At 38.2% G+C, this 27,475-nt stretch overlaps 1 protein-coding gene and 1 pseudogene across 1 annotated transcript in view; both read left to right on the plus strand.

The window, feature by feature from the left end:
* Positions 1-27,475, plus strand: part of ST6GALNAC3 (ST6 N-acetylgalactosaminide alpha-2,6-sialyltransferase 3) — a 533,596-nt gene that overhangs the window by 19,199 nt on the left and 486,922 nt on the right. The window lies entirely within an intron of this gene.
* Positions 21,039-21,179, plus strand: LOC132416637 (U1 spliceosomal RNA; annotated as a pseudogene).

Raw genomic sequence — 27,475 nt, forward strand, 5'->3', positions numbered from 1 at the left:
ATGTGAAGAAGATTAAATGAGATATTTGATGTAAAGTGCTTGACACATAGTAGGTGTTCAATAAATAGTAACTATTATTATTTTTATTCCTGAAAAGAAAGGAGTTAGTATTCTGGTGTTGAGTGTTGGAAGAGTAGGGCATGGGTGTCAGAGGTGTTTATATACTTTTTTTCCTCTTCTCTCAGTTGTCCCCTCCTTCCCTCATCTCCAGTCATTTTCTCCCCTCAAGGTGGAATGAAATTGGAGGTCTTGTAAATGTGGAGCAGCCTTTGTCATAGTGCCCTCAGACATGCCCTTCTAACACTCTGACAAATGAATCAAAACCTGAACAGCCAAGGGTGGTTGGTTGAATTTTCTAAATTTTCATCCCCTCACGAGCGGGGATAGTGCCAACTCTGCCTGGTGAACTCAGCCCAGACAGATTGAAGGAGCTGGCACTGCTGGGAGAGGGCTTGGTTACCTAGGAAACATTCACCTATGCTGATGACAAAGGGACTGTCACCGCCACCTGACACATGCAGACGTGTATCAAGTTATGGGGAGATGGAAAGAAACAATTTCCTTTGAAATGAGGTAGATGCATCTGTTAATTTCTTTTGAATAGCAGCTAATTTTCTGTTTTCAGAGAAGCAGGATAAAGCTTAAACTTTAACTTCTGGCTAAAAATACTCAGTTTGTGAACCTGGCAAAGCCTCTTAAGAAAAAAAAAAAACAACCCAGTCCTGGCACTGGTCCGTTAGGCTTCCTGTCTTTCAGCAGCTTATTGCATTTACTTTACTGCTTTGGGGGATTAGAAAATAGTCTCTGAAGGCTATTTCTTTAATGACTTGGAATATTAATGTGGAAAATTTGCTTGTTGGACAGTACAGTGACTACTATAGTTTTTGCCTATAATTGGCTATTGGGTTTTTCACTCCCTGAAGTCTTTTTTTTTTAATGTTTTCTTTATTGTGAAAGATAATGCGCATTAAGAAAAGTGCATAAAACAATTAAATAGCCTAATGATTTATCATAAAGTGAATGTTTGTTAATGAGAAATGTTGCCTGCCATCTCAGTAAACAAAGGATGTTGCAACTCAACAAGCCATCACATTACAGCTACCCCCGACAATGAGCCCAGAGGGAACTCAAGGATGAAAACAGGCTGCTCACCATCAAGCCATCAGTAACTGCAGCCATCCCCCAACAGTGCATTCTGAGGAGACTGAGGATGGAAAACACAGCATACTGGCCCCCGATAGCTGTGGTACATATCAAAGGAATGATTTCAGTGAGCCCAGACTTTTTCATCTTCCTATACATAGAAAAGCGCTCAAATCATTAACTTGAGATGTCTGGTTTTCTTTAATTAACAGTAATCTTTTGATGTTCTGACTGCCTGGTTTTTGCTTCAAAACTCCTATATATCCTGGCTCCTCCCTTACCTCCTAAGAGCTGTCCCTCAGAGCTATCTGAGAGCTGTCTCCTGGGCTTAAGTCCTCAGAAAGTCCGCTGAATAAAACATAATGGTCAGCTTTTACGTTGTGCCATTGTTTTCATTCGACATGTTCATGATTATTACTGAGGTTCCAGAAGCACCCCTCCTATTACCTTCTCTCACTCCCAAGGAGATCACTGTCTTGACTTTATAAAGAAAAACAAAGAAATTATTACTAGAAGTTTTGTCACCTAAACATATATTTCTAAACACTGTGGTTTAGTTTTGTATCTGTTTTGAATTTCATATACATGGAGTCATAAAGTAAAATATTGTTTTTTGTCTGGTTACTTTTTCCCCAGCATTTTGTATCTGAGATTCTTCCCTCTTGTGCTGTGTAGCTGTTATTCATTCACTTGCTACATTTTATTATCCTAATATACTACAGTTTCTTTACCCATTTGGCCATGGATGGATATTTGGGGTGCTTCTAGTTTTTAGCTATTATAAATAATGATGTTATGAACATTCTTGCACATGTCTCTTGGAGCACAGATGCACGTGTTTCTGTTGGTTGGAATTGTTGGGGCATAGGATAAATGTATATTCAGCCTTAGTGGCGTTAAACAATACTTTTTTTAAAAAAGTAAAATCATTACTCTAATACAAATGTAAAATGAACATGTGTCAGAGATTTCTTTTGACACATCAATTAATGAGAGAACCAATAAGATGTTACAACTAGTTCAAAGGAGTATTGAAAGACCCACACATATGTAGGCAACAAGGGATGCTGAAATGAATTTGAGTAGATGCGGTGCAATCATCCATTGCATTCTACCGGACACAATTCATTTACATTTGTATGGATAAGAAGCATTTGTATTATTAGTAGTTTCTACAACTTAAGTAGTTGTAGAATAGCTCAAAGACAATGCAAGGCAGGATGACATACATAGGAGGGGCACTAGCCTGGACACTCAGTATTTTTTTTTCCCCTTTTCAAAGTCTTTCACAATTTTTTCTGGCAGTAGATAATACCAAACTGTTTTCCAAAGTGATTGTTTCAAATTACTCTCCCACTAGAAGTGTACCAGAGTTCCTGTTGCTCCGTATCCTTGACAACAGTTGGTATTGTCAGACTTTTAATTTTTGCCATTTGGTAGGTGTTTAGTGGTATCTCTTTGTGATCTTAATTTGCATTTCCCTGATAAGAATAAGGTTAAGCATTTTTTCACCTGTTTATTAGCTATTTGAATTTTCCCTTATGTGAACTGCCTATTCCAGTCTTTCACCCATTAAAAAAAAATTGGGTTACCTGTCTTTTTCCTTTTTTATTTGGTAGAAATTCTTTATATATATTCTGTACATTAATATATTATATATTTTCCAATTACACATGTTACAGAGATCTTCTCCCACTTTTTGGTTTGCCTTATTCTTTTACTGGTGTGTTCTGATGAACAGAACAATTTTAATACAGCTCAGTTTATTACTCCTATTTATAGTTCATGATTTTTTAAAATCTCTTCTTAAGAAGTCTTTGATTACTCAGATTTCTTGAAAATATTTTAGTATATTAACTTTCAGAAACTGTATTATTTTGCCCTTCAAATTTAGATTTAAAAACCATTTCAAATTTTTTATTTCTGTTTGATGTGAAATAAAGTATCCATCGCCCCTCCCCCAATTTGGTACTCAGTTTTCCTGGCACCACTCATTAAAAAGAGTGTCCCTCCATTCACACCCAGCGGGGGCACCTTGGTCATACACCAAGTGTTCATATGTGTTTGGATCTATTTCTGGGCCTTTTTGTTAAATCCCATAGATTTGCTTGACTATTTTTACAGCAACACCATACTGTAGTGTTTTTTTTTTTTTTTTTTACTGTAGTGTTTTTATAATAAGTTTTATAATGTCTTTATTTCTGATAGAGCCAGCACTTCTACCTGTAGCTATTTTAAGACTAAGTCTAACCCTTTATATTATCCTTTTGAATTTTAGAATTAGCTCATCAAATTCCACAAAAACTAAGGAATTTTATTTGTGGTTTTTCAGACTGCATTGAATCCTCAGAAATTTCACTCCTAGGTGTTTATCCTAGAGAAATGAAAATATATGTCCGCGAAAGAGTTGTAAATGAATATCTATAGCACTTTATTCATAATTGCTCAAAACTAGAAAGAACCAATATGTTTGTACATTGTAAAACTACCATTGAAAAGGAGGGAGCAACAGGTATACCCAACGACATGGGTGCATCTCAAAAACAGTGCGCTGAGCAAAAGAAGCCAGACACAAAAGAGGACATACTGTGCAACTCCATTTATAAGAAGTTTTATAACAACCACAACTACTCTGTAGTGATAAATATCAAATCAGTGTTTGACTGGAGTAGAGAGTAGAGGAGATTGGTGGGGGGAATGAACTGCACGGGACATGGGGGTACTGATTGGGGTGGTGAGGTCATCAAACCGTACTCTAAAAATGTATGTATTTGATATGATGTATACAAATGATGTATTTGTATCCTATGCTTTAGTAAAGCGTAAAACATTCTTTTTTCAACCTTCATTAACTCTATGTAGACCTGTTTGGGAAGAACCGACGTTTTTACAAATTGGATTTTCCAACCTATGAATATGGTATATAACTTCAAGTGTTATTGTCTTTAAATTCTCTCAATAATATTCTATTGTTTTCTACATAGAGATCTTTCACATCTTTTAAAGAATTATTCTTAGGCACTTATTTTTAGATATTCTTGGGTATTTCTGATGTTATTATGAAAAAATTTCATTTTGTTTAGAGCTGGTATATAAACATGCAATTCATGTTTGTATATTGATTTTTTTTTTATCCAGCAATCTTGCTAAACACACTTATTGCCATTTATCTAGATTTTTTTGATTTCTACATCCATAGTACTATCATCTGCTAAAACTGACACTTTTATTTCTTCTTTTTAATTATTTTATCTTTTATATCATTTTCTTACTTGATTGTACTGGCTAGAACCAAGATGTTGATTTTAAAGAGAAACCTTTCAAAATTTCATCAATATGTGTTGGTTTTGCAGTAGTCTTTTTTAAAAAAGATACAGTTTTAAGGAATTTTCCTCTTATTTCTATTTTGCTAAGTTTTAATCATCAGTGGATATTGACTTTTATTTAAGCATTCTTGCATGTATTAAAATCATATGTATTTCATCCTTAATTCTGTTAATGTGGTGAATAACATTTTAAAAAAATGTTAAACAACCATGTGTTTCTGGAATAAGCCTAATTGGATCAAGATGGATTAATCTTTTTGTATAGTGCTATGTTTGGTTTGCTAATGATTTTTTAGGCTTTTTACCTCTGTTCATGAATGAGTGAGATAGACTTCAAATTTTCCTTTCTCACAAAGTCCATCTCAGGCTTTGGTTATTAAAGTTATGCTTAAAGTGAGTTAGAAAATGTTTTCTCTTTTTCTATTCTCTGGAGATGTTTGTGTATGATCAGCATTGTTTGTTCTTTAAATTTCTGGTAGAATTACTTGGTGAAACTTTCAAGATCTGGTGTTCTCTTTGTGGTAAAGTTTTAAATTATACATTATAATTATTTAATAGTTTAAGACTTAAGATTTTCTATTTCATTTTGTGGAAGTTTTGGAAAGGTAAAGTTTTCTAGAATTTGCCCCTTTCATCTAAATGTTCAAGATTCTTGGCATAAATTTGTTCAAAATATCTTCTTATATATTTAACCTCTGTATGATCTGTAGATATGTCCCCTTTAAAAATTTCTGACACTGGTTTTTTCCTAATCAATCATTCCAAGGGTTTATCAATTTTATTAATCTTTTTAACATTTCCCTGGGTTGATCCTCCGTATTGTATTGTTTTATCTTTACTCATTTCTGCTCTTTTTTTCCATTTTCTTCTACTTTAAGTTTGCTGAATTTTAAAAATGATTTCTTGAAATGGGGTGCTTTATTCACTGATTCTCAGCTTTAATCGATTGTAATATACATATTTAAATAATAAATTTCACTTGAAGCATTATTTTTATTGCATCCTACAATTTTATATGAAAATATTTTATTATCATTCAGATAAGAGTATTTTTTAATTTCTTCTGTGGATTTTCTAGCCATAATTTTGTTACTGATTTTTAGCTTCATTGCATTGTGAGCAAAGAACATACTCTGATTTCAGTACTTTAAATGTGTTCAGACTTGTTTGGTTTCATAGCACATGGCCCATGTTTGCTATGCACTTTCAAATGTGTATTCTCTGGTTGATGGATTCAAGGTTCTATACGTTTATTTGGCCAAGTTTACTGTTTATGTTCTTCAGATTTTCTATATCTTCACCAGTTTGTTTTGTCTTATGTTGTATAGGTTTCTGAGATGTGTGTTCACATCCCATGCTATGATCGTAGATTTGTCTTTTTCTTCTTGTACTTCTGTCAGTTTTGCCTATACATATTTGGAGCAATGTTAAAGAAATTTTAAATTTGGAGTTGTTATATCTTCCTGATGAATTGAACCTTTTGACATTACAATTTGACTCCCCATACACCAAATAAGAATTTTTGCCATAAGTTCTACTTTATTTGATATTAATAAAGCCACACGAGCTTTCTTTTGGTTAGTGTTTGCCTAGCATATCTTTAAAAATAAATCTTTTTAGTTCTCACGTTTCTATATCCATATTTTTTTTTTTTTTTTTTTTTTTTTGCGGTATGCGGGCCTCTCACTGTTGTGGCCTCTCCCGTTGCGGAGCACAGGCTCCAGACGCGCAGGTTCAGTGGCCATGGCTCACGGGCCCAGCTGCTCCGTGGCATGTGGGATCTTCCCGGACCGGGGTGCGAACCCGTGTCCCCTGCATCGGCAGGCGGACTCTCAACCACTGCGCCACCAGGGAAGCCCCATATGTTTAAATGTGTTTCTTATATATACAGCATATTATTGGATTTGACTCCTTTTTTCTGTTAACTGGAGCATTTAGTTCACTTACTTTTAATGTAATCACATACATAGTTGGGTTGAAAATTATTATTATATTAAGTGCTTTCTTTTAGTCCTGCTTATTCCATGTTCCTATTTTTCTTCCCTTCTTTTGGATTGAGTTTATTTGTTTGTTTACCATTCCACATTTTCTCTCTGTTACCTTGGAAGTTTTACATTCTTTTATTATTATTTTAATGGTTACATTAGAGATTTTAGTATGCATTCTTTTTTAAAACAATTTTTTTTTTATACAGCAGGTTCTTATTAGCTATCCATTTTATACATATTAGTGTATATATGTCTATCCCAATCTCCCAATTCTTCACACCCCACCCCCGCTCCACCACTTTCCCCTCATGGTGTCCATACGTTGGTTCTCTATATCTGGGTCTCTATTTCTGCCCTTCAAACCAGTTCATCTGTACCATTTTTCTAGATTCCACATATATGTGTTAATATACAATATTTGTTTTTCCTCTTTCTGACTTATTTCACTCTGTATGACAGTTTCTAGATCCATCCACATCTCTACAAATGACCCAATTTCGTTCCTTGTTATGGCTGAGTAATATTCCATTGTATATATGTACCACATCTTCTTTATCCGTTCGTCTGTTGATGGGCATTTAGGTTGCTTCCGTGACCTGGCTATTGTAAATAGTGCTGCAGTGAACATTGTGGTACATGACTCTTTTTGAATTATGGTTTTCTCAGGGTATATGCCCAGTAGTGGGATTGCTGGGTCATATTTTAATTCTATTTTTAGTTTTTTAGGGAACCTCCATACTGTTCTCCATAGTGGCTGTATCAATTTACATTCCCACCAATAGTGCAAGAGGGTTCCCTTTTCTCCACACCCTCTCTAGCATTTGTTGTTTGTAGATTTTCTGATGATGCCCATTCTAAATGGTGTGAGGTGATACCTCATTGTAATTTTGATTTGCATTTCTCTAATAATTAGTGATGTTGAGCAGCTTTCCATGTGCTTCTTGGCCATCTGTATGTCTTCTTTGGAGAAATATCTATTTAGATCTTCTGCCCATTTTTGCATTGGGTTGTTTGCTTTTTTAATATTGAGCTGCATGAACTGTTTATATATTTTGGAGATTAATCCTTTGTCTTTTGATTCATTTGCAAATATTTTCTCCCATTCTGAGGGTTGTCTTTTCGTCTTGTTTATGGTTTCCTTTGCTGTGCAAAAGCTTTTAAGTTTAATTAGGTCCCATTTGTTTATTTTTGTTTTTATTTCTGTTACTCTAGGAGGTGGATCAAAAAAGATTTTGCTGTGATTTATGTCAAAGGGTGTTCTTCCTACATTTTCCTCTAAGAGTTTTATAGTGTCCAGTCTTACATTTAGGTCTCTAATCCATTTTGAGTTTATTTTTGTGTATGGTGTTAGGGGGTGTTCTAATTTCATGTTTTTACATGTAGCTGTCCAGTTTTCCCAGCACCACTTATGGAAGAGACTGTCTTTTCTCCATTTTATATCCTTGCCTCCTTTGTCATAGATTAGTTGACCATAGGTACATGGGTTTACCTCTGGGCTTTCTATCCTGTTCCACTGATCTATATTTCTGTTTTTGCGCCAATAAAATATTGTCTTCATGACTGTAGCTTTGTAGTATAGTCTGAAGTCAGGGAGTCTGATTCCTCCAGCTCTGTTTTTTTCCCTCAAGACTGCTTTGGCTATTTGGGGTCTTTTGTGTTTCCATACAAATTTTAAGAAGTTTTGTTCTAGTTCTGTAAAAAATGCCACTGGCAATTTGATAGGGATTGCATTGAAACTGTAGATTGCTTTGGGTAGTATAGTCATTTTCACAATACTTATTCTTCCAATCCAAGGACATGGTATATCTCTCCATCTGTTGGTATCATCTTTAATTTCTTTATCAATGTCTTATAGTTTTCTGCATACAGGTCTTCTGTCTCCTTAGGTAGGTTTATTCCTAGGTATTTTATTCTTTTTGTTGCAATGGTAAATGGGAGTGTTTCCTTAATTTCTCTTTCAGATTTTTCATCATTAGTGTATAGGAATGCAAGAGATTTCTGTGCATTAATTTTGTATCCTGCAACTTTACCAAATTCATTGATTAGCTCTAGTAGTTTTCTGATGGTATCCTTAGGGTTCTCTGTGTATAGTATCATGTGGTCTGCAAACAGTGACAGTTTTACTTCTTCTTTTCCAATTTGTATTTCTTTTATTTTTTTTTCTTCTCTGATTGCTGTGGCTAGGACTTCCAAAGCTATGTTGAATAATAGTGGTGAGAGTGGACATCCTTGTCTTTTTCCTGATCTGAGAGGAAATGCTGTCAGTTTTTCACCATTGAGAATGATGTTTACTGTGGGTTTGTCGTATATTGCCTTTATTATGTTGAGGTAGGTTCCCTCTATGCCCACTTTCTGGAGAGTTTTTATCATAAATGGGTGTTGAATTTTGTCAAAAGCTTTTTCTGCATCTTTTGAGATGATCGTATGGTTCTTCTTCAATTTGTTAATATGGTGTATCACATTGATTGATTTGCGTATATTGAAGAATCCTTGCATCCTTGGGATAAACCCCACTTGATCATGGTGTATGATCCTTTTAAAGTGCTGTTGGATCCTGTTTGCTAGTATTTTGTTGAGGATTTTTGCATCTATGTTCATCAGTGAAATTGGCCTGTAGTTTTCTTTCTTTGTGACATCTTTGTCTGGTTTTGGTATCAGGGAGATGGTGGCCTCATAGAATGAGTTTGGGAGTGTTCCTTCCTCTGCAATTTTTTGGAAGAGTTTGAGAAGGATGGGTGTTAGCTCTTCTCTAAATGTTTGATAGAATTGACCTGTGAAGTCGTCTGGTCCTTGACTTTTGTTTGTTGGAAGATTCTTAATCACAGTTTCAATTTCATTACATGTGATTGGTCTGTTCATATTTTCTATCTCTTCCTGGTTCAGTCTTGGAAGTTTATACCTTTCTACAAATTTGTCCATTTCTTCCAGGTTGTCCTTTTTTTTTGGCATAGAGTTACTTGTAGTAGTCTCTTAGGATGCTTTGTATTTCTTCAGTGTCTGTTGTAACTTCTCCATTTTCATTTCTAATTTTATAGATTTGAGTCCTCTCCCTCTTTTTCTTGACTAGTCTGGCTAATGGTTTATCAATTTTGTTTATCTTCTCAAAGAACCAGCTTTTAGTTTTATTGATCTTTGCTATTGTTTTATTTGTTTCTATTTCATTTATTTCTGCTCTGATCTTTATGGTTTCTTTCCTTCTTCCAACTTTGAGTTTTGTTTGTTCTTCTTTCTCTAGTTCCTTTAGGTGTAAGTTTAGATTGTTTATTTGAGATTTTTCTTGTTTCTTGAGGTAGGCTTGTATTGCTATAAATTTCCCTCTTAGAACTACTTTTGCTGCATCCCATAGGTTTTGGATTGTCGTGTTTTCGTTGTAATTTGTCTCAAGGTATTTTTTGATTTCCTGTTTGATTTCTTCAGTGATCTCTTGGTTATTTAGTAACGTATTTTTTAGCCTCTATATGTTTTTGTTTTTTACATTTTTTTCTCTGTAATTGATTTCTAATCTCATAGCGTTGTGGCCAGAAAAGATGCTTGATAGGATTTCAATTTTCTTACATTTACTGAGGCTTGATTTGTGACCGAAGATGTGATCTATCCTGGAGAATGTCCTGTGAGCACTTGAGAAGATAGTGTAATCTGCTGTTTTTGGATGGAATGTCCTATAAATAGCAATTATATGTATCTGGTCGATTGTGTCATTTAAAGCTTGTGTTTCCTTATTAATTTTCTGTTTGGATGATCTGTCCATTGGTGTAAGTGAGGTGTTAAAGTCCCCTAGTATTATTGTGTTACTGTTGATTTCCTCTTTATAGCTGTTAGCAGTTGCCTTATGTATTGAGGTGCTCCTATGTTGGGTGCATATATATTTATAATTGTTGTATCTTCTTCTTGGATTGATTCCTTGATCATTATGTAGTGTCCTTCCTTGTCTCTTGTAACATTCTTTATTATTAAGTCTATGTTATCTGATATGAGTATTGCTACTACAGCTTTCTTTTGATTTCCATTTGCATGGAATATCTTTTTTCATCCCCTCACTTTCAGTCTATATGTGTCGATAGGTCTGAAGTGTGTCTCTTGTAGACAGCATATATATGGGTCTTGGTTTTGTATCCATTCAGCAAGCCTGTGTCTTTTGGTTGGAGCATTTAATCCATTCAAGTTTAAGGTAATTATCAATATGTATGCTCCTATTACCATTTTCTTAATTGTTATCGGTTTGTTTTTGTAGGTCCTTTTCTTCTGTTGTGTTTCCCACTTAGAGAAGTTCCTTTAGCATTTGTTATAGAGCTGGTTTGGTGGTGCTGAATTGTCTTAGCCTTTGCTTATCTGTAAAGCTTTTGATTTCTCTGTCGAATCTGAATGAGATCCTTGCCGGGTAATCTTGGTTGTAGGTTCTTCTCTTTCATCACTTTAAATATATCATGCCACTCCCTTCTGGCTTGTAGAGTTTCTGCTGAGAAGTCAGCTGTTAACCTTATGGGAGTTCCCTTGTATGCTATTTGTCGTTTTTCCCTTGCTGCTTTCAATAATTTTTCTTTGTCTTTAATTTTTGTCAATTTAATTACTATGTATCTCTGTGTGTTTCTCCTTGGGTTTATTCTGCCCGGGACTCTCTGCGCTTCCTGGACTTGGGTGGCTCTTTACTTTCCCATGTTAGGGAAATTTTCGACTATAATTCCTTCAACTATTTTCTTGGGTCCTTTCTCTCTCTCTTCTCCTTCTGGCACCCCTATAATGCAAATGTTGTTGCATTTAATGTTGTCCCAGAGCTATCTTAGGCTGTTTTCATTTATTTTCATTGTTTTTTCTTTATTCTATTGCATGGCAGTGAATTCCACCATTCTGTCTTCCAGGTTACTTATCCGTTCTTCTGCCTCAGTTATTCTGCTATTGATTCCTTCTAGTGTATTCTTCATTTCAGTTATTGTGTTGTTCATCTCTGTTTGTTGTTTAATTCTTCTATGTGTTTGTTCTTTAATTCTTCTAGGTGTTTGTTAAACATTTCTTGCATTTTCTCAATCTTTGCCTCCATTCTTTTTCCAAGGTCCTAGATCATCTTCACAATCATTATTCTGAATTCTTTTTCTGGAAGGTTGCCTCTCTCCACTTCATTTAGTTGTTTTTCTGAGGTTTTATCTTGTTCCTTCATCTGGTACATAGCCCTCTGCCTTTTCATCTCGTCTATCTTTCTGTGATTGTGGGTTTTGTTCCATAGGCTGCAGAATTGTAGTTATTCTTGCTTCTGCTGTCTGCCCTCTGGTGGATGAGGCTGTCTAAGAGCTAGTATTTATTCTTGATTTAGGCCTTAGAACACTTTAATATTATTTATGTCTCTTTTGACTTACAACCTTGTCTAATATGTCATTACAGTTGTGTATTTTACTTCTATATATTGCAAATACGCAAGGTATTATTATTGTTTTACACAATCATTTATTCTGATTTACTCATATATTTATTCTGTTCTTTGCTCTCCATTTATTCTTGTGTCATTGATTTTTCATCTGGGATTACTTAATTTTTGCCTGAAGAACAAATGTCCTTTAGTGTTTCTTTTATTGTGGGTCTGTTTGTGACAGATTCTTTCAGTGTTTGTTTGTCTGAAATGTCTTTATTTCACCATCATTCTTAAAGGATATTTTCCCCATGCATAGAATTCTAGGCTGTCAGTTAGGTTCTTTCAACACTTTAAGGATATTCACTTATTTCTGGCTTCCCTTGTTTATGTTGATAAGTTAACGTCTAATTTTTGTTCCTTTATTTTTCCTTTGACTGATTTTAAGTTTTCTGTTTGTGGTTTTCAGCAGTTTTACAGTAATATGCTTAGATGAAGTTTTCTTGTTATTAATTCTGCTTGGAATTTCTAGGGCTCCTTGTCTTAGCTCCCTCTAAGGCCAGATGTTATTCTTCAGTTTTGGAAAGTTCTCAGCTATTATGTTGTTACATATTGCTTTCTTCCATTCACTCTTCTCTCCTCCTTGGGCTATAATTACTTTTATTTACTTTATTAATTACTTGGGCTTAATTACCATCTCACTTTATCCTATAATGTATCTTTTCCTGTATTTTCCATCATTTGTCTTTCTGCACTCCACTCTAGCTTTCTTCTGACTTCTAATTCCTACTTCAGCAGTATCTATTTTACTAAAGCTAAATTCATTCATTAACTTATTAGTTTTAGTTAATATATTTTTAGGTCTAAACTTTCCATTTGGTTCTCTTTTTTTTTGAGTTTCCCATTTATCTTAATTTCTTAGGGCATTTGTAATAATTTCCTATATTACTAAAAAGTGAATGGCCTAAAACAACAGAAATTTATTCTCTCATGGTTCTGGAGTCTGTAAGTCTGAAGTCAGGGTGTTAGCAGGGCCACACTGCCTCTGGGTGCTCCGAGGAGGAATCCATTCCTTTCCTCTTTCAGCTTCTGGTGGCATTTCTTGTCTTGTGATCACGTGTCTCTGTGCTCCATCATCACATTGTCTTGTCCTCTGTGTGTCTGTCTTAAAACTCCTTATGCTATTATCTTATAAGGATACATCTGGTTTCATTTTGGGCTCACCTGGGTAATCCAGGAATAGCTCCTCCTTTCAGCACCTGTAATTTCGTCAGATCTTTTACCATATAAGGTAATATTTACTCCTTTGCCATATGAAGTAATATTCACAAGTCTCAAGAATTAGGACATGAACATATCTTTTGGGGGTCCACCATTCACCCCACTATACCATTCCATGTTGAAATTTCTAACCTTGTAAAAAGTAAAACTTCTAATAAAAAGTTTCAGATAATTCCAAATATAGAGCCCTGTGGATATATTTCTGTTTCTCTTGTTCCTGCTGGTTTTTATTTATATCTTCTTATCTTCTCATGTGCTTAGTTATTTTTAATTGTGTGTGAAATATTATATTTGCACAGTTGTTTGCAGATATAATTTTTGGTCAACGTTATCCAACTCTAGAGGGGATTAAGTTTGCTTCTGCAAGTCCTTGGAGCGTTAGCATTCTAGAAGCACCTTATTTCAGTTTCAGAACTGAGATGGTTTGAAGATAAGCCACAGTCCTCTGCAGGGGCCTGTTAGCTTTTTGTTCTTCCTTGCTGCTAAGGTGTAGCTCTTTGGGGATCCTAACCCAAAGCAAATGATATGCTCAGGTCTATTCACCCTATTTCCAGCAGACTGTGAACACAGATCTCTATCCCCCTGGCTCTTCAAAGCATCTGTAGAGGGACAACGGGTCCAAAATGTTGTTCTCTTTTCTCTGGACTTCCTTACTTCCCTTGACTCTCATTTAATGCTCCACCCCCACCCCTATCTGGTTGGCTTTGGGATGTTTTTAAGCATTTCATAAATATTTGTCTATCTTTCCTTCTTGTCTTTGATGGAAAGATTTATCTGGCAGATCTGGCATATCTAGTGGCTTATTATCAGAAGCAGAAGTCTCCCTGAAGCTTTTCTCTTCTATCTTAAATTTTTATGATGAAAAATTTCTGACATCACAAAAGTAGAGAGAACAGTGCAAAGAAATGTGGCCCATACCACCACCCAAATTCAACTGTTATCAAGGTTTTGTTATGTTTGCTTGAACATGTTCATGACGTATGAGAAGAGAAAGTTAGAAAGCAGGGCAGTATTTAAACAGAGTCGTCCCTTTACCTCTTACGTCCAGCATCAGAGGCAGGACTTCTTCCTTGGTTACGGCTGTGTCCTCAGCTCCTAGCGTAGGGTGTAGCTGTTGCATATTTTGCACTTTGTGAGCTCCTGTTGAATGAATGAAATATTCTGTATAACCATAGACTGTTGAAGCTGGAAGAGGTCTTAACTTACCATAAGGAACCTCAGTTTATAGAAGGAGATGCTGAGATCCTAAGATTTGAGATGTGTTGAAGGTCACATAGATGCATAGTAGAGTTAGGCCAAGGTCCTAGCTCAGGGCTTTTTCCAATTTCTATACTTCTTCCCCACTTTGCTAGCTGTTTCACTACCACTTTTTCTTCTCTTCTGATAAAACTGAAGTTTAAGAGCATTTCATTACAAGTATGATGATATAACATGGCATTAAGATATGACCAGGCAAGTTTTATTGGCCATTACTACCTGCCTCAAGTGAGTGACAAAGCCTTTGACCACTCGAGGCATATATTCATAGCTCCATAAAATACATGCTGGATTGTTAGTGCTATTATCATCTGGCTATTACATTTCCTAAAATTATTGTACAAATACCACTTTAAACAATTTTCTTTTTCTCTTTTCTTTTTTTTCTTTTTAACTGGGCAGATTAGCCTTCTTTTATGAGGGACAATTCTTCATTTGCTAAAGAAACTAGAATTGTCAGTTAACTTGGAAATTTCTGAGTATCAGCATTGGAGTCAGACTCATCTGTGTTCGTGTATTTGCTTTCTTATTTACTGGCTTTACAACATTTAGGCAACTTTCCTAACCTCTTTGAGCCTTCGTTTTCCCTGCTGTCAAATAACAACAAAATACCTATCTTTTAGAATTCATATGCGGAAAACACTTAACATAGTCCTTTGAACATAGTAAGCAGTCAGTAAATCAAATATTGTTGTCATTATTACGAAGTTTAATTGTATGTTTTTGTGATGATGAATGCAAAAGGGAATTTTTTTCCTTTGATTAGTCAATTTATTTGTAAGATTAAAAAATGTCTCGGAGCACTAATGTGAACTTTCGTTTAATTTCTTATTAATAAAAGAGCTAATGTGAGTTGAACATGTGCGCTGTTCCAGGCTGTGTACTAAGTGCTTAGGTACACTGTTTAATCCTGACTTTATGAGATGGGTGCTGTTATTATCCTCACAGGTGAAGCAATTTAGAAGATAAGTGATTTGTCTGGGATTTTCAAGCTGATAAGAGACAGAATTCATAGGAAACTCAGTGTTCCCCTTGCCTGTGGTCTTAACTGTTCTGCTGTACTGCCTCCCTCCAGGACTTCCGAAGTTCACAGTTGATGCCAGGGAGTTCATTGAAAAGAAAACATGTCTGATAAAAATTAAAATTGAGTGGGGAGAATTGGATCAGGAAAATGTTGCTAATGCAGATGACTCTCGCTCATTTGGAGGCTGATGGAGGGCTTGGCTGCAAGTCTACACTGGTGCTTATTTTGAAGGTGGCCATGGTTAAACAAATGAATCATATAAACAAAGGGAATCTTGAACCTATTTAAGTAAATAGACTTTTCCCAAGCATTTTACCACTTCTCCACATACAAAATTTAATGCAATTTGTTCTAACGTGTTTATGATTATAGTCCCTTCAGACGTTCTCTGCTTGGCACACTTTTGGACATTTGTTGATTACTTTTTAGCATCCACCTCCTTTTTCTCACAGCACCTAGATAATTCTTTTGGGAACCATTTTATACCTCATTCGATAGCAGCCACTTAACCTGGGGGGGGGGGATGGACCCTGATTGGCAGGACCCATCTTTCAAATACCATCCTTCTTGAGGAGTATTGGGCAGACCTCACCCAGTCATTACTTAAGTCAGTGTATAACATTTTCCCTGTCTATGTTGATGAGGTCAGCACTGGGCATGTGATCTAAATTGGTCAAGTCAGTGTGAAGCACAGGACTTTTGTTTGAGGAAGAGAAAATTGCTCTTTCTCTGCATGGTCTGGGCTGCCCATGTGAGGCTTGGTGCTGCTGCAGCCATTTTGCTTCCCTGAGGTAAACCAGCCTAAGGATGATGCAGACACAAGGAGGAGGGCAAAGGTGAAAGAATTGCAGAGAGGGTGAGCTGGAGCAATGATCAAACCATCTCTAAAGTTTGTCCTACTGCAGGACTTTTTTGGTACATGAACTAATAAGTTTCATCTGTTGTCTAAGCTCGTTTAAGTTGAGTTTCCTGTTTCATGCACTTGAACTTATACTAACATTTTATTGCATTGTACATATACATTTCCTATGATTTGGGTTTTATGGTAATAGAGATTGAACCTCCCCATCATTGATTGGGATAAGCAAAGTTTAAGTATTAAGGCAAAACTCCCTGGCAGAAAGCAATGTTGTCCATGTTATTGAGGGCCGTGTAGCCTCTTGAGATGCCCTGGCAAGATTTTTTTTTTTTCTTTTATGCAGTACGTGAGCCTCTCACTGTTGTGGCCTCTCCCGTTGCGGAGCATAGGCTCCGGACGCGCAGGCTCAGCCGCCATGGCTCACGGGCCCAGCCGCTCCGCAGCATGTGGGATCTTCCCGGACCGGGGCACGAACCCGTGTCCCCTGCATCGGCAGGCGGACTCTCAACCACTGCGCCACCAGGGAAGCCCTGGCAAGATTTTAGATGTGTTATATTGTAGGTCTTCTCTGTAAGCTTCTCTACTGTGGGTCACTCTCTGTTTTACCCAGTTATGTGATATCTGTAACCCTCACTTTCCACATCTGTAAATTCAGGAGAGTAATAGTATCTACTTTATTTGGGGGGTGTAAGGCCTAAATGAGCTGATTTGTGTAAAGTGTCTAGCATAGCGTATGTCACATAGTGAATGCTTAATGAGTGTTGGTTGTTTCTATTATTGGTATTATTATTGTTTTAGTTAGTTTTCTTAAAATTCTCTCCCAGAGCAAATCTTTGTTCCCTTTTTAGACCTCATGCCTAAAAAATTGAACAGTGTTGATCAGAGCAAGAGGGGCAGACAGAGAAGTTTTGCGAAGTCTATAAAATGACCTTGGAAACTGCGTCATTTCCCTTCTATGCTGTGCTTCTCAGACTTGGAGCTCTGTGAGCGGGCCCTGGTCTGTGCTTTGACCTCAGCCGTATGCCTTGTGCTTGGGTTGACTGTGTCCTCCACGTGATTCTGTTGATGGCCTGCAGGGCTCTGTGCAGGAATCATCGGATGGTGCCTCCGAGTTCTTTGTGAGCTGAATAATCATGTCACTTGGTGAGGTGAGGCGGAGCAAGAGCAACAAAATACCTTTGTTTGCCTTTTTGAATTAAGCAAACAGAAAATCCATTATTCAAGTATGAGGAATGGTAATTTTTAGCTGGACGAGAGTGAACTTATTAATAACAATGACAGCAGTCTGGGACAGAGAATGATGACGGAAATCAGGGGACCGAAGTATATAAATAAATAAAATAGGGGCACTTCCTAAGCATCTTTCCTGCCCCAGGCTCACTGCTGCTGTCAAGGGAAATATGTGTGTGGCAGCATTCACTCCGAAAAGGGAACACGTATATATTTCCCTGTGTCTGAGATTTGTACATTCTGAAGAGCCTAAAGACGATTTTTTGCTATCTTTCTGAGAAATTAACTTCTGTTTTTCCCTTCCTGTGAGCCAAAAGAATAGTCATCACATGCTCCCCGCTCATGAGTTTATGGAAAGAAACATAGGCCTCACTCGGGGTCTTCCCCAACTGGGTAGGGTTTAATTGGTCATGGAGGAAATTTCCAGTGCTGGTTTGCAGTTGTGGTACATGCACATCTCCAAGTCTGAGTGGGCTGGGCCCCTCTTTGTGGACTAACTTCTTCCCTGACTAATCCCATGAGTACCTGGCCGATGAGAATAAAAGCAACTGTTGCTAATTAAGTGCTCATCAAACACATTATTCTTTAAATGTGTTCTCATTCTATCGCATAATAATCAATAACCCAATGATATCTGTCTATTTTTATCCTCATTTCACTGAGGAGGGTTTAAACGGAGGCTCGGAATGTTCAGTAACTTGCCCAGGATACAGTCTTAGGAAGTACAGCCCCGCTCAACCTCAGGTTGGTCTGCCACCAGAGGATGTGTTCTTAACAATTATTCTACTCTCCCTGGATGCCATGATTATCCCCTTGCCTCGTAAATATTCTTGTATGTGGTATTATGCTTGTGTTCTTATTATTCTTGGTATGCAGAGGCATCTTTCTGCTTGCTTCTGCTTCCAGTTCCTTCCTTATTAATCAGTGTGCACCTCTTTATGACTGAGCCCCTTTTTCCTATTGCCCTACTCTCTAGCCCACCTCATGTTTACATACAGTCCTGTGGGTGGACCAGAGTGGGTAGCCCATGCGCATAGGCTTTTACAAAGATGCAATGTGGAGAAGAATGGAAGCTTCTGTGGCAGGTCTAGGTTCTTTCTTCCACCTACTTCTTCCTTCTGCACCCCAGGGTACTTACTGTCCTTGTCTTTTTGCTCCTACATGCCTTTCCATTATTCTTGCGGCTTACATTCTGACATTCTGTCTGGAGACATTTAGATCTCCTGGCATCTAGGCTACAGAGCCCTAATACTTGAAGCAATTTTCAAAAGTGTGGAAAGAGTTATATATAAAGAGTAATGTTTGGTAAAAGAACTGAGGGACAGAACAGCAACTTGGTCAGAGCCTGGCTCTTACATATGTGGTAATAGCTCAATATCTCCAATTTTCTTTCCACCATCTTCTTTAAAGTGCTTCCAAAGAAGAATTTGATCATGGAAGGTTATGACTGGTGGTAAGCTGCTCTCCCTGAGTTCACTTATTCATTTATTCAACAAACGGTTATTGCCTGTACTCCTTAAGGTTCCTAAATTTCATTGGCTCACCAATGCTTTTATTGAAAGCTATGGATTCTTTTTCCATAAAAATCCACAGCCTTGCATGTAGTTTGAACGGATTCATGGGCCTTTGAAGCCCATCTGAAGACTCCCAGCTAGGAACCCCAGCTTTGTGATGTACCACCTTTCTTGTTTAATCACATTCTAATCTCCAAATCAAGGCCTTCTTCATTGATGAATATAGAGAGAAATTCAACCCAGATTCTTGGATGGCACTGTGTTCAGTCAAGTTCTGTTGGTTCATCACTGAAACTATACAAGGCTGTTGAAAAAGAAAGAAAGTAACTATGCGGAATTACTTATGATCAAAGAGGTGTCCTTAGCAAAGGTGTGCTGTCTTCATCCATCGGCCTTCTGAAACTTGGTATGTAGGGAGGGTCTCTAAAATATTTTATGGGGAATTTAAATACTTTGAAATAAAGGTCCTAGGAGAGAGGAAAAAAAATCTCAGGTATGATTAGGCATAGTGGGTTAGGTAAGTCTCAGTCGTTTTGAAAAAAGTAATACCAATACAATGAGTTCTCAGATCTGTAGATGTGTTTGTGTATGTATGTGTGTGTGTGTGTAATGTCTGAAGAAAATGAAGGTTTTTACACCTAAAGGAAAGAGCATCTTCCTTTGGGGTTCCTTAGTCCACAGCAGTATGACAGCTAATCAGAAAGCTGCCACTCTGTGAGGGGTTTCATTGACTCTGTTTTCATCTTATTTTCTTGGATGATTTATAGTTTCTCTGACAGGTCTGGTGCACCCTTTGCATTCCTAGGAGGAATCATACATCACTCAGAGTCCTAGAATACAGAAAGAGAACCACAGGACCTGGGCTTCATTGCTGTTGTGGTTTACACTGACTTCTGTCATAAACAGAAGTTGACTGGTTACAAAAAAGCGAATGGAATTTTTTGCTGACTTCCTGGTTACACACTCACTGCTCCCTCTCCAGTAAGAGTAACAGGAGAGTTCTCAAGCTAGAGTGGCATTGTGTTTCCACGCAGAAAACCAGAGCCTCCTGTAAACTGAGGTGAGGTGGAAAGGGCATGAGATCCCAGGGCTGGACATTTGTCTTTTGTTTTTAGGAGCTATGGTATAATTGGTCAAAGGGACTCATTATCTAGAGCTTCCCGTATGTCATTCTGGAATGTTCTGCTCAAAGGAGAAGAAGCCAAGTCCTATCTTCACCTTCCTGAAGTCTTCAGTGGCTCCTGACCATTGGGTGGAGTGTTCTGCTCAGTGCCAGACTATTTTGCTGTAGCATTTTGGAGAACCCAGATTCCTCTCTGGTCTGGCAGATCCCCTCTCAGGCTGAGCAGGGAGTGGCTGAGGCCATATCTGCATTGCTTGCTCCTGGCGTTGCCTGCCTGTCAGGGCACCACGCAGAGCCTGGGTGAAGTCATTCTTCCCTGAAAACCGAGACGGGAAATTTCTTCTGAAGTATAGGAACTGACTAAGAAGGTTAAGAAGAGCCTAGCTGAGAATAAGGCTGAGGAGTGTGTTCTTTCAGGTTTAGAAAGGGATCACATTACTTTTACTTCTAGGGTTTCCTCTACTAACAAATTATTAAGATGAATTTCCACTGTAAAAAAAAATGGCCATTTGAAAGTCTTTGAAAATGTACTAAATTAAGCATTCATTTTTAAAACTATAAGGCACAGTATGAGACGATGAGGCAGTGAGCTGAGAATTATCATTGAAGTTTAATTTGCCTGTTTGACTCTTGATGTCTGGATGGAAACCAACGGGGCTGGCCATGCTCATTTCTTCTTTCTCTACCTTCTACCCACAGGGCCTCATTATAATTCCTTTTCATTCTTTTAGTTCCCTCATATCGTCCACATCCTCTCCTCCCCTGGAATCTTGCTCTCAGGAAAGAATCTGATCTCAGTTATCTATAGCTTATAAACCTTAATGTGAATGTAAACCTGGATAGTGATACTCCTAGGGGAATTAGAATGATATCACTTACTATGAATTAGAAGTCTTGCTTCTTTTATGAAGGCGGTAGAGACCAGTACCTAAACACATTTCAAAAATAAATTTGAATACTTACCTGGCAGGGGAGATACCATGATGAAGAAGGTGGTTTTCCCAGGGTGAGGCTCACCCATTAGGCTTGGGTGTGGTGAGCCCTACGATTTCCCCAAAATGTGGGAAGCTCGACTGCATCATTTGTCTAAATTAATGCTGAGTGTAACAGAGATATGAGATATGGAAATAAAATCCTGTAGGCAGAGTTTGACCATGAGAACATAGCCTCATATAGAAATCTGCAGAAATCTAAGCGAGAGATTTGTATTTCTATTGGGCATGGAGTTGAGGGGGTTCCTAGCCAATCTTTAAGATCTATCTAGATCTTAAAGGACAGATGAGGTTGAGGAGTTCCCAAATGACATTGTTATGGGATCTTCTCTGCAAACCTAGAGCTCTGATAAAGTAATGGTGGGTGAGCAACTTTGTAAGACCCTGGAAGGAAGAAGAAGAAGAACCTGGAATGTGTTCTTATATGCTTTTGATTATACCTTTGGTATGATGTGATGACCTCTTCCAGCTCTCAACAATGGCTTCCTTTTGGCCAGAGGTTATTTGACTGCTTCCGAGTGATCCTGAAAACATAATTCCTTGATTTCATCTGTGGCCACTTGTAACTCATCGATGGCTGTCTTGCCTACCGTTGTTTCCTGGGAATTCTTAGAGAAATTCTGAGATAAACAACTCCTTTGTCTGTGGAAGTTAGCTTTGGAAATGACAAATGAAATTTTTATCTTCAAGTCGTATGTACTATCCAATCCCAGGTGGATACAAACTTATGTATATTTAACAGTTTCTCTGAAACATTATAGGAAGCATTGGCACCAAGATATTAACTAGAGTAAGAGGTCCCATTATAGTTTTCATAGCATCCTATCCTGTATTTTTTTTCTTGTAGCATTTATCAGAATTGCAATTCATTACTTGTGTAATGAGTTATCAGTTTCTTTCCTAGAACAAGGACTGTGTCCTACACCAGGCCCAGAGTAGTGTTAACTAAACTTCTGAGTGATAGAATGAGAGGTGCTTATTTTCTTGTTTCTGGTTTTCTCTAGTTTTACAACTTCTACCATGAGCATATTTTTTTTTCCTCATTACAAAATATGTCTTACTAAAATGAAGGGTGCATAATTAAGTACTCTGTATTACTTTTAAGAGAAGATATTTGTGCAGCTGAAGAAAAAACCTACATGGAAAGAACTAGCAAAGAAAGGGACATATGGAAGAGTGTGTGGAAATGATAAGTTTACTCTCCTGGATCTGAGAGCTTGCTAAGTGGAGGAGATACTCTAAAGGGAGTACAAAGTGTGCTGAGATCAAGAAGAGAGAATCCCCATAATAGCAGATAATTGGCCTGGCAACTTTATCTTCACTTAAAATAATGACACAGTTCATAGTTTGTTCTCTACCTCTTAGAATTGGGCTTGTTTTTTCAAGAAAAAAATAAGTGAGACGGTTACTGTACAATCACTTGTTAGATGTATTATGTTTCAGGATATATTTCCAGGCACTTCATGGTGGAAATTTGGCCTTTGGGGGTTAGGCTTGGTTTTCATGTATTTTCTGTGTCAGTATATTTTAGTATGTCTTTAAGTAAATTGGGTAGCACACTCTCACCCCCAATGATTTATGACTGATTTGGGAGTAGCTACAATTTTTTTTAATGTCAGAAGCATTTAAATTTACTACATGACAATCATATTCCAAAGTCACACTTAGTAGTGAAACCACAGAAGAAGTCATTTACGCTTAACAGGGACTGTAGGTCTTAAGCAGTGGTCGTTTGGTAATGTATCTTTTGATTTTAGGTTGAAAAGAAGCTTGGTGTTTTGGGGTCTCTGGTTTTCAGGTGAGTGGCTAATAGTCTACTGTCAGAAAAGCACTGGGGACAGGAACATGTACTTGGCTTCTTCGAGTGCACAAACTCTGCTTCTTGGTGGACCACAGTTTGACTTTGTTTTCGGGGTTGCCGTGGTGTAGCAAAGCATCCCTTGTGCCTTTGGGGTTGTCCTTGCCACCCATCACCTGCCAATTGGTTCCTGTCTATGGAAGTGTTCTGAGTTGGAAAATGAGGTGTGAGAAATACTTTATATAATTCTAGGCTACTCTTAACTTTTGGATACCGTTACATTTGAAAGTTTAGGATTTGGCCTGGTTCACTTGCTCATCTTTTCATTTGAAAATATGCATTAACTAATTTTTGAGCAGTTGCTGTTGCAGGGCACCATACTAGGCACTTTGGAATTAGATTGAGAGAGGAGAGATAGGCTCTGTTCTCATTAAGTTTACAGTGTGAGAGGCAAGAAAAAACCATCACCTGAAAAGCTATACAGCTTTTATAAAATATTTTTATTTTATATTGGAGTATAGTTGATTAACAATGTTGTGTTAGTTTGTGGTGTACAGCAAAGTGATTCAGTTATACATATACATGTATCAGTTCTTTTTCAAATTCTTCTCCCATTTAGGTTATTACAGAATATTGAGCAGAGTTCCCTGTGCTGTGTAGTACGTCCTTGTTGGTCATCTGTTTTGAATACAGCAGTGGCTACATAGCCTTTTAATTGAAGTTGTGATCTGGTCTGGTATAGGTGTTATGAGGAAGTCTAAGTGGAAGATACGCTAGGAGGAAGTAGCTAGATGGGAGGGAGGGAGAGTGTGGTGACTTTATGTGAAGACCTTGAAGTGAGAAGGAACTTTGTCATTGTAGAGATGCAGTGACTACAGCTCAGTGCGAGAGAGCGAGTGTGTTCCCAGGGCAGATAGAACAGAGGTCAGGGGCCAGATGGTGAGGCTCCTAGCCACGTTGAAGGCTTTGGACTCTGTAAGCTAGGAGCTTTCAGCTGATATAAACGTCTACTTCAGGAAGGATGTGTAGGGGACACATATTATTCCATTTGTGTGTAGCTTGGCCGCCCCTCTGTTAGCCCCCTTGCTGTTTTGGAAATTGCTTCCCTATCACTATATCTCCATGATTATCATGGAGGCAGTCATGCTGCTTTAGGATACTCTGTGTCTGAACCACAGTGGATTGATCCAGGGGTTTTTCTTATTTGATGCCCTGGGGTATTGAAATTGGCACTGAGAAAGAGAAGTTAGTTTCTCTCCTGGGGGCTGAAACAGGGGACAAAAGTGCAGAGCTGTCTGGAGGCCATGTTCTGTCAGGTGGCCTGAGACACAGAGATGGAGGAATGAAGCAAATCCACAGAGAGAATTTAAGGTGAAATCAGAGACACAGAACCTATTCCTGAGTCCTCCACATGCTCCAGGCTTTGGTTCTAGACCTTTCTAGTATGTATCTTAGCCTTGGATTCCACAATATAATAGTATTCCTCTAAAAAATCTTCTCTCCCCACTTTTTGTTAAAATGAGCCAGAGTTAGTTTCAGTGACTAATGTAAAATTATTTTTTTCTGTGTGTGCAGACATTTATAGACATATATTACAATTCTGCTTTAGGCCCATCTTCTGATTGTAAGTGGGCCTCAAAGCTTGTGACGTCATGGAAGGTCAATTATCCTCTAGTTTAGTTTGAGGACACAAAGGAACAGGAGAAATTCAGTTCACCTAACACTTCCCAAGGATGAAAATGTGTTCCAAGGAAACTGCTGCATAAGCAGAAACACTTTAACAAGATAATTTATGGATTTGAGTGTAAAAACTTAATAAGAAGTGAAATTTTTTACCTGTAGTATTCTCTCTCATCTGAGTCTTTAAAGCCCACTCAGGTCTTATTTCTTTTTAAAGGTGATACAAACTGCAATAGTATTAGCATAAATAAAAAATGTGGTTTATTTATGAGCATGACCGACTACATTTTCTGAATTCAGTCTTTGCTGCACTTGCAGCTCTTGGAGTGAGCAGCTTTGCTAATGGCAGGGCCACTCGCGCAGGTCTGGCCTCTGGACCTGCTCATTTGAATGACCAGCCTCTGCAAACCACTGCTGAGGTTGGAGAAAGCGCTAGCCTGAAAATAGGCCAATTAAAGACAGTTCTGCGGTGGTGTGATACCAACTAGTCCTCTTACCTAGTTACTGACCTCATCGTGAAACGGTGTAGTACAGCGGAGAAGAACAGGCTTCTGTGGATTCAGGCCTGTGTGGAAACCCCACCTCTGCTCTTCACACACTGAGTGACTTCAAGCAAGTTACCTGATCTTTCTAAATAAAATGGGTTACTAACAGTACCTACTGCATTAGAATATTATGCTTCGGTAAAATAATATTTATGAAGCACATAGTAAGCTTTTCATATTAGCAATTATTATGGGTATTATTATTATTACTTTTTGCGGTACGCGGGCCTCTCAGTGTTGCGGCCTCTCCCGTTGCCGAGCACAGGCTCCGGACGCGCAGACTCAGCGGCCATGGCTCATGGGCCCAGCCGCTCCGCGGCATGTGGGATCTTCCCGGACCGGGGCACGAACCCGCGTCCCCTGCATCGGCAGGCGGCCTCTCAACCACTGCGCCACCAGGGAAGCCCTATGGGTATTACTATGTAAAGCAGTTACCACAATGCCTAGAATTTGATAAATGCTATGGCTCTTTTAATCCTTAAAATGTACATATCCATATCTTTAAAACTTCAGTGGGTAAACATCTCCCCTGACCTATCTGTCCCTGGACAGCAGGTGAAGAATTCTTGACTCATTCCAACCTCTCATTTGATAGGCAGAGAGATTGAGACCCAGAAGAGTGGCAGTTTCCTAAGGTCAGGCAGTGCCTGGCAGAGCTGGCTGTGGAGCTCAGGGACCTGTTTCTTAATTCAGTTTTGTACACTCAGCGTTGCCTATTTCATGTGTAGAAGATCTAGCTCATTCTTTGGCTTCATTGATATGTATACAGAGGGCACATGACATTTGTAAAAGATGCAGTTTGAGGCCATCCCAAACCTTCAGACTTGTGAATATGGAAATGTTTATACAGATCCTTGTTTGTCCCAAATCATATTTCTGTTAGGGATCATGTGTTTCCTATGCAGAGCCTTATTTACTAAAGTATATTCCTGAGATACGGGAACATATGTATATGTATAACTGATTCATTTTATTATTAAGCAGAAACTAACACACCATTGTAAAGCAATTATACTCCAATAAGATGTAAAAAAAAATAAAAATAAAGTATCTTCCTTTGCTTGATGGCAAATTTTCACAAGAAACCTGAGTTTGTAATCACTTCGCAGGTATTACTGCACCCAAGGACAAGGAGGGAATCTCCAAGTTTTATTGCTAGAAAGATGCTGGGCACCTGGATTCTAAATGATTGCCCCAAACACTGGTTGCATCATGTAGTTGAGCCAAATTTGTACTTCAGTGAAATTTCACACTAGAACATGTCATGGATCTTTGGAATTGCTCATGAATAATTGAAGCAATGATTGTTAAGTCCTTTAATTCTAGACATTTACTCTATGATGGTTCCGTTATACTTGACATTGGTCAGACTACTGGGTTCCATGGAGGGCCATATTTTAAGAGGGCTGCAGCCAAACATAATACACAAAGGAACAAGCAATGAGGATGGGAAGAAGTTCTAGGAGTTGGGTTCTGTGAGGGACGGTAAAGGAATTGGGTATATTTGCCCTGGAAGAGAGATGACGAGGGGTAATAAAATCTGCCTTCAGATATTTTAAGGCTGTCAGGAGGAGCATACCCAGTGTACTCTGTCATACTGGGTATTTCAGAAGACATATTTCAGGCTGTTTATTAAAAAAAATGTAGGTGATACTTGAATAACGTTAACTATAACAATTAAAGCTTCCAGTTATTGAGCACTTAATGGGTATGAAGTACTATGCTAAGTGCTTTCCGGGGATTATAGTCCCTATTTTATAGATGATGAAACTGAGAGTCAAGTAGGTTTGGGAATTGGCCCCAAAGCGCCCCTTAAGTGGAGGTCCACAGGACTCCAGAGCCTCGTGAAGAGCAAATGCCTCCCTCACAGGGTGGATGAGAGGTTCTAGGAGGGACAGGCTCTGGGAGCACCTCCCTGCCTTGTGTTCCACTCTACCCGGCCATCCTAGCACAGGGCTTGGCCTCAGCCTGGGCTCAGCAAATGGTTGTCCAGTGAACGAATGAGGGGATCCTGCATTTGGTGGGAGCTTGGACTGTTTTGACTGGGCTCTAAGGCCCTTTCCAATCCACTAACCATTTAGTAGGAAATAAAATATACATCCCCATCACTCAGCTGTTGGATATAAGCAAGTCACAGCTAGTCTGGTGTGGCTGGATTTGGGGGAAGAGAGGCAGGTGGTGAGAGGACTGAGGGTGGGATTTTCCTTACAGTCTGTTAATGGGGCAGCCCAGGGTTATCTGGTGTTTCCTCCAAGTGCTGCTCTGTGCATTCTGTGGAGCTGTGCAGAGACAAAAGACTTTAAAAGTCTTTGAAAAATGACTCCTGTTGGGTTAAGAGGCCAATTTATCGGAATAATAAATGCCTTATACTAGTGGG

This window comes from Delphinus delphis, chromosome 1 (assembly GCF_949987515.2).
Source record: "Delphinus delphis chromosome 1, mDelDel1.2, whole genome shotgun sequence".
Lineage (NCBI taxonomy): Eukaryota > Metazoa > Chordata > Mammalia > Artiodactyla > Delphinidae > Delphinus > Delphinus delphis.